The following is a 9,356-nucleotide window of genomic DNA, read 5'->3' as shown; positions in this document are numbered from 1 at the left end:
TCCGCACAATTCTTAATAAAAAAAACACAAGCATTTAATCCAAGCAACACAAAAAGGAAAATCAATTTAAAAACAAAAAAAAGGAAAAATTTTTAGGTGTAACGATTTTGCAGCTGTATAATTCACTGCGCCTGGGGCCAAAACAAAGGCGAAGCGACTCAACTTCGCTGCGGTAGATCTATGCCTCTTTTCTATCATTGATGAGGAAATAACCCATAATCCATGGCCCTTGAATAATAGGCATCTCAAGAGGCAAACGATACCAATAAATATAAGGAAATTTTGAAACAAAGATAAGAAAACGATTCAAGGGATTCGAAGTTCAAAGAACGTACGAAGCGTAAACAAACGAAGAGTGCTCTACTGTTCTCCAATTCGCTGTGAAGTGAAGGCATGCTTCTGATTTATATAATGGGAATAATATGAATTAGGGTTTTTGCTCTGTTGTAAAAAGACAAAAGGAACCACACTTTTGTTCTCTTATTACGCATTTACCCCTTACCTTCAAAACTGACAGGCCGATTGGGTTTCAGTCCGTAACTAACCTCTAACCCATTTATTTAAGGCCTGCCTTGAATATATCTGTTAAATAACTTTTTTGGTTGATAAGATAAGATAAACTATTCATTAAGAATAGTTTAAAAATAACGTCTAATAAAAAATGACATTATTAATTTGAGAATAACAATATTCACTTCTAAAAAAAGTATTTACTTGGTAATTCATTGTTTTCTTGCGAATTTTCTTTCATGTATTTAAATTTTAAAAAATGCTACATGGTTGACAAAATGATAATAAATAAAATGATGGAGATGATTTTATGACATAAAGTAACAAGACTCACTTATCTAACTATCTAAGGGATAAATGAAATGCTTATTCTTACAAAAATTTTTTGGTTACGTAGCTTTTAATGAGAATCAATATAGCAATTGTTGTAAAATAAATAAGGAATAGGTAGCTCATATTTCATATATCTGCCTCTATTTAAAAATGCATGAGATTTTTATTTTTAACTTTTATTAAAGTTCAGTGTAGCTTGGGAGTCTCATTTTTTTATAGAAAAAGTCAGCCGCTCATATAATTAATGGTCATCCACATCAGCTTTTATCACAACACTCCTCTTTAGATGACAATTTAGGATTATTGCCTCGTTAAAATCTTACTAAAGAAAAACCCAATGAAAAAAAGACCTTAGTGAAGGAAAAAGAGTACAATATCCTTTGTGATAGGGATTGCCTCATTAAAAATCTTGTCAAGAAAAATCCAATAGAAAAAAAACCTGACCAAGGAAAAAAAAGTACAGTCTCCCCCTCTTGTCGACATCATTTTATGTCTCGAAATCGGCGCATCCCAATCTCATGTACCAATCTTTCAAATGAGAATTTTGTGAGTGACTTTGTGAATAAATCTGCCAGATTGTCACTTGAACTATGCTTTGTGAATAAATCTCATGTACCAATCTTTCAAATGAGAATTTTGTCGAGAGAAATATGCTTTGTTCTATCACGTTTGATGTATCCACCCTTAAGTTGAGCAATGCATGCTGTATTATCTTCAAACAGGATAGTTGGGGCTATCTTATGATCAATCAGCCCACATGATAGTATTTCAGCATGATTAGAGGAGGTTGCTGCTATCATCTGTTTCGTGGACCTCCATGATATAGCTATACCACCATATGTGAACAGGTATCCTATTTGAGATCTTCCTTTGTGTGGATCAGACAAGTATCCATCATCTGCATAGCCAACTAGTTGTGACTTGGATCCATATGGATAAAACAATCACATGTCAATCGTTCCATAAAGATATCGAAATTGATTCCACTCCAATGTCTTCTGGTGGGAGAGGAACTATATCTTGCTAGTAAATTCACATCAAATGATATATCGGGTTGTGTATTATTAGCAAGATACATTAGCGTTCTAATGGCACTAAGATATGGTACTTCAGGACCAAGGATATCTTCATTTTCTTCTTAAGGATGGAATTGATCCTTTTCCATATCCAAAGACCTTACGATCATTGGGGTACTCAAGGGATGTGACTTATCCATATAAAATTTTTTCAAAATCTTTTCTGTGTATGTTGTTTGATGAATGAAGATCCCATTTTTGGTATGCTCGATCTGAAAGACGAGACAAAATTTAGTCTATCCAAGATCTTTCATTTCAAACTCTTATTTAAGAGTTTTTATAATTGTTGGAATCTCTTCACGAGTTCCAATGATATTCAAATCATCAATGTACATAGCAATTACAATGAACCCAGATGCATGTTTCTTTATGAAAACACATGGGTAGATATCATCATTCTTGAATCCGTTTTTGGCCAGATACTCAGTAAGACAATTATACCACATTCGTCCAAATTGCTTCAGACCATATAAAGATCTTTACAATTTAATTGAGTATAATCCCTGTGAATATTCATTGGATGGTTTAGATATGTTTAGTCCTTCAAGTACTTTCATATAGATATCACGATCTAATGATCCGTATAAATAGGCTGTTACCACATCCATTAAATGCATATGTAGTTTATGATATGCGGATAAACTGACCAAATAACACAATATTATTGCATTCACTATAGGAAAATATGTTTCTTCATAATCTATATCGGGCCTTTATGAAAAACTTTGTGCTACAAGTCGAGCTTTGTAGGGTACAACTTCATTTTTCTCATTTCGTTTTCTCACAAATACCTACCTGTATCCAACAGGTTTTACGTCTTCTGGTGTACGGACTACAGGTCTAAAGACTTCACGTTTTGCAAGTGAATCTAACTCAGCCTTCATGGCTTCTTTTCGTTTTGGCCAATCATTTCTTTGTCGACATTCTTCAACTGATTTTGGCTCAAGGTCCCTACTTTCATGCATGATATTTAATGCCACATTATATGTAAATATTTCATTGACAATTGTCTTATTTCAGTATCATTTATTTCCTGTAAAGTCATAATTTATCGCAATCTCATCATTTTCACAATTTTCAGGTACCTGAACATCTTCTGGCGTTAAAACTATATCAAAATTTTGGACAACTGCAAGTGTCTTTACTATGTCTTTTTTAACAAGAATAGTATTTACCTCTTTTCTTTTTCGATGATTTTTGTCTTTGGAACCGACAGGCCTGTCACGCTTCTGGCATGAATTTGTTTCAGTGGCAATTTGTCCGACTGGAACATCAATTCGAATTGGGGTATTTTTCGCTGGTATATAAGATTTGGTTATCCTCTTTGTATCAAAAAATGCATCAGACAATTCATTTGCTATTCTTTGCAAATGTATAATCTTTTGAACTTCTAATTCACATTGTCCAGATCGAGGATCTAAATGCATCAAGGATGATGCATTCCAATTAAGTTCCTCTTCAGAAAGCTTATTCTCTCCCACTAATGTTGGAAATTTTGATTCATCAAAATGACGATCCCTAAATCGGGCTTTAAATACATCCTCAGTTTGTATCTCAAGATATCTTACTATAGAGGGAGAATTATATCCAACATATATCCCCAATTTTCTTTGGGGTCCCATTTTGGTGCGAGAAGGTGGTGCAATGGGAACATATATCGCACACCCGAATATTCTTAAATGGGAAATATTTTGCTGCTAGCCAAAATCTAATTGCATAGGAGAGAACTGATGGTAACTCGTTGGCCTTGTAACACCTACCACAAAGAGTCTTATGCTTAAGTCATAAAATTGAGGTGTTGAGGTACTACGACCTCTAAAAGTAAAAATATATATATGTAATAATAGTCGAAAGAAATTTTAACTATAAAGCCTGTGAAGAAGAGTTAAGCAAAGCTTTAAACAGAAAATCACATCACTCGCGTAAACGATAACTATGAGAGAAGAATTCCAAAGATACATATAGCAAGGCTTCCGACTCGGCTCACGAAGCTAGAACCGACCAAAGTGTCTATACATATACACAAATAAACCCAAAAGTAAACCAAAATAGAAAACTGACAACATATTTCTCCGAGTCAACCTATAAGAGGGACAAACATAAAATACAAGGTGGAGATCTTATATACATACATAAATATAAAGATACGACCCTGCGTCCCAAGAGTTCTTCGCCTTATCAGCGTCTCCAGAATATAGAGTGGTGCTTCTCAACCTCCATCTGAAAAACCACAAATATTGTATGGGATGAGAACTAGGAGTTCTCAGTATGGTTAAGGTTCCCACATATATAATAAGTAAGGTCCCAAGAAAGCCAGAGGCAATCCTAGAACGCCGACACTCAGATTATAATTCTTAAGGAACTAAAATAGAAACCATAAGCAGGGGTAGATATCTAAGGTTCTTAAGGTTCTAACTCAATCCTAACTTAATCTCTCAAATTACAATCCACTCACTGTCTCATTCAACTTTAACCCTTACCACTAACCCAATCAGTCATGGCCTATGACCCATTTCAAATCAAATCAACATTATCACCCGTTCACCACCAAGGTACTCAAAACAAAAAGACAATCACAAACACAAGCAAATACAAAGCAAACACATTTAAAGAATAGTTACAGTAAGTATCACAGTTATCAGTTAAACAGAATTTATCAGATAGGCAAACCAAAATAATTATGTACACCTAAACAAAGCAAACAAATGCAACATGATGCATGCTTATCCTACTGGCCATGAGCTCACGTGTCGGTTAAACTGCCAGAACTCGACACATCCGGTAGCTAACCCGGACATTTGTCTCTAGGTTGCGCATCTCCCATGGGATCATAAACGAAGGAGAGTGCATTTCCTCATTAAAGGAGCATGCCTTTCCACCTTCTTCTGGAGGATATACGAAGGAAAGTGCCTTTCCACATCGAAGGAGTGTACTTTTTCACCTTGCAACCAGAGAAGAATGTGGAGAAAATAATACGAGGGAGAGTGCCTTTCCACTTTTCCCATACCCTCGTCACAACAAGAGAGAAAACTTCTGTCCTCAACTTGCTATCCGAATACATTTTCAAGTTAACGAGCAAGCGGGATCGCACCCAAATCTTGCCCTCTCGACCATTCCGGCCACACACACACCTCAACCATTCCGGCCACACACAGTTACTCAAACCTAACATATTATGCACCAAATCATCAACACAACATATCCTTGCCATCACCATAATAACCTTCACAACCTACCATTTCTTACTCTTAACGATTCCAAAGACATCATCAAGTTTAACATTCACCAACCCAATATACATATATATACACACATTCATATCATTTTATAAATCTCCATCAACTCATCACTTAACACACTTTCATGAAAAATAGAAATCAACATCAAAGGTGCTAGTCATCAAACATATTCATACATTCGAACCTATCCTATGGTCATCTAGCCTATGTTTTCACAAGACATTATATATTAAATACGAGAAACCAAAATCATACCTTGACCGATTTTCTTGTATAACCCAAAGACAACTCAATTAGGCAAGGTCCAAATCTCCACCGCTAAGATTTAGCTCCCAAAGCTCCCACTCAAGCTTCCACCCTTTTCAATTATGTTCCAAATCCATTTATAAACTACCTAACACATAATACCACATCCATACACATAAACTCAATTCTCAATTACAATCAATTAAGGGATTCACCAGGGATTGAGGATCCTTACCTTAACTGTACCTCAAGCTAATAAAAACCTGCTAATTTTTGAAGTTAATAGGATCCTATAACATCAAAATTCAAAGGTCTTAATACCTCACAACATGCAAATTTTCAAAATTGGGAGAGGAAAAATTGGGAATAAAAACATGGCTTTCTTACCAAATTCTTTATTGGACTTTGTAGAGATTGACGCTGCGGTCGCGTGGCCGCAAACGGTGTGGCGATCAGAGCTTGGAATAGAAAGATATCTTAGTTTTAAATTGGTGTTAGGATTTGAGCTTCACATTCAGCCCTTTCCTCCATGGTTCAGCATTCCTCATGCAATGAGGAAGGAGGATGGCTGAATCCTTTATATAATGAGGCATGGGTTGGGCCTTGGGCCAATACGGGCCTGGTTCGCCTAGTGCGGCCCGTTCGAATCAATCTTAGGCCAAATCCTTTAAAATTGGTGTCAAAATTCTTATTTTAATTAGTTCTATCTCACTAAATCATAAAATTTAATTTTCTAATTTATTTGATTAATAATTAATTTATTCACTAATTACTCAGGGTTTACAAGCCTCAAACGAATAAGTGCTGCGACATGTAAAATAGCATGCCCCAAGCCAAAGTTAGGAGATTTGTTCTCGTAAGTAAGGATCTAGCAATTAATTGGAGGCGTTTAATAAGTGATTCTGCTAATCCATTTTGTCTGCGAACATGAGCTACTGGATGTTCAACACTTATTCCATTAGCCATACAATAAGCATCAAAAGTTTGGGAAGTAAATTCACTAGCATTATCAAGATGAATTGCTTTGATTGGATTTTCTAGAAGTTGTGCTTTTAATCGAATAATTTGAGCAAGTAATCTCGTAAACGCCAAGTTGCGAGAAGACAATAAGCACACATGTGATCATCTCGAAGATGCGTCTATTAGGACTATAAAATATCTAAAAGATCCACATGGTGGATGAATAGGTCCACATATACCGCATTGAATCCTTTCTAGGAATTTAGGGGACTCAAATCCAATATTTACTAGTGATGACCTTAAAATTAACTTTTCTTGAGAACATGCAACACAACAAAATTCAATAGATTTAAGAATCTTCTGGTTCTTTAGTGAATGTCCATGGGAGTTTTCAATAATTCTCCGTATCATAGTTGTTCCTTGATGATCCAATCGATCATGCCAAGTTATGAATACATTTGGGCTAGAAAACTTTTGGTTTACAATGACATGTGATTCAATTGCACTAATTTTGGTATAATATAACCCAGATGAAAGTGAGGGTAACTTTTCTAATATAACCTTTTTGTTTAAATCATGAGTTGTAATACATAAGTACTCATGATTTCCCTCACTCATTGTTTCAATATGATATCCATTTCAGCGAATATTTTTAAAACTCAATAAGTTCCTTAGAGACTTGGTAGATAATAGTGCATTATTTATTATGAATTTTGTTCCTCTAGAAAACAATATTATAACTCTTCCGGAGCCTTCTATCACATTGTCCGAGCCAATAATAGTATTAACATATTTTTCTTTTGGCACAAGATGGGTAAAATATATATCACTTTTGAGAATGGTGTGTGAACTTGCACTATGCGCAAGGCATATATCTTCATTATATATCCTTACCATTTCCTTCCAAGATAAATAATAATAAAATGAGTAGTAATACATGCACAATCAAATTGAATTCTTGATTGAAATTATTTTTCTAAGAAATACAATACATAATGTCATATACTAAAATTTTATTATTATCACTATTATTATTATTATTATTATTATTATTATTAAAACATGACATATTTAATTATTTCAAAATTCTTAAACATAAACATTGATATTTTATTATTTATTTACATCATAATTGAAATTCAGATGCATAAAAATAAAACTTAACAATAAGTTTCTCATATTATTTATTTACATGAATACTTAACAATCCCACATATTAAACTATTTCATCATTGATCAAATAACCAATATTTCCTTCAAGATCCTCAAAGAAATCAGATACATCATAATGAGTGGTGTAACTTTCAACATCATTTGAAACAAAATTTGTTTCCTTTCCTTTGTTATCCTTTTTCAAAGATACTTGATAAAGATCGACTAGGTGCCTTGGGGTATGACAAGTATGCGACCAATGGTCCTTTCCACCACAACAGAAATATTTATCCTCTGTTGATTCATTTTTTCCATTGTTTCTTTCTTTATCCCACTTCTGGTGAGATCCTTTCTTGTGAATATAATTTTTCTTCCTTCCATAATTTTTCTTGTTGCCAAAACCTTGCCATTTACCTCTTATGGGGTTATGATTTGTCTCATTTGCTTCAGGAAATGGGGCGGCGCCAGCTGGGCGCGCTTTATGATTTTTTAAAAGCAACTCATTGTTGCGTTCAGCAACAAGAAGGTAAGAAATTAATTCAGAATATTTTTTAAATCTTTTTCTCGATACTGCTGTCGCGGGAGCACGTTCGAGGCATGGAAGGTTGAGAAAGTTTTCTCTAACATATCATTATCAGTTATCTTTTTCCCACATAATTTCATTCGTGAGGTGATTCGAAACATTGCTGAATTATATTCCTTTATGGATTTAAAATCCTGTGGACACAAGTGCGTCCATTCATATCAGGTTTGAGGAAGTATCACCGTCTTTTGATGATTATACCTTTCTTCAAGGTCTTTCCACAGATTTACAGAATCTTTTAATATGAGATATTCATTTTTTAATCCTTCGTCATGATGACGATGAAGGAAGATCATGGCTTTGGCTTTATTCTTCTGGGATGTATTATTTTCACCCTTAAGGTATCTTTAAGATCCATTGAATCAAGATGGATTTCAGCATCTAGTATCCATGATAAATAGTTGTTTTCAAATATATCAAGAGCATTAAATTTAAGATGAGAGATTTTTGACATAATAAAAATTTGTTACCAGAGTCTTCCTAAAATTTGATCAGAGTCTCGTGCTGATAATGTGTTGTAAAATAAATAACTAAGATATGGTAAATATAAAATAAAGAAGTGGAAGTAAAGACTCTAATATTAATATTCACTACAATTAATATCTCAATATAGAAATTATTTATATCAATATATAGTAGCTTATATAAAAGAGAGAGAAGAGAGTATTAATGGTATAAAAGAGAGAGAAGATTTTGTTATTGATTGTGTGTATCTTTTGTGACTTTAGCCTCCTATTTATATACTTATTAATGAGTTAAGAGATTTCCATGCGTGTGGGAAATTGAGAATTAATGAGTCAGTCCATTCAGAAAAAGGTGAGAAACTACTACGGCGTGCTACAATGGAGACCGCGTCCACGCCGTTAAGTCAACAAACATTGACAACAACTAACGTCACGGATGATAGATGCATTCATCCCATCTCAATCCTATATTTTTTGAAAAAAATACAGTTTTTTAAGTGAGAAATTTAATAAATTAAAAAGTTAAAATTTAATTATTATTAATTTTATCATTTATATAATGTATGAAGTTTATTATGTTAATTTAATGATAATTAAAATAATATTTTTATTATTTGTTTAGTAATATATCAATCTCTAGTGTCATATTTAATTTGTCAAAATATCAAAGGAAAACATAAACATAATTCATTATTGTTTTTTTAAATTTATTAAAAAATAATATATTTAAATAATTATTCTATATAAATACACTAATTTAAAAAAAGAGAAAATATTAATTTATTTAATAATT

This window comes from Arachis duranensis, chromosome 1, assembly GCF_000817695.3.
Source record: "Arachis duranensis cultivar V14167 chromosome 1, aradu.V14167.gnm2.J7QH, whole genome shotgun sequence".
NCBI lineage: Eukaryota > Viridiplantae > Streptophyta > Magnoliopsida > Fabales > Fabaceae > Arachis > Arachis duranensis.
Note: the sequence above shows the minus strand (reverse complement) of the source record.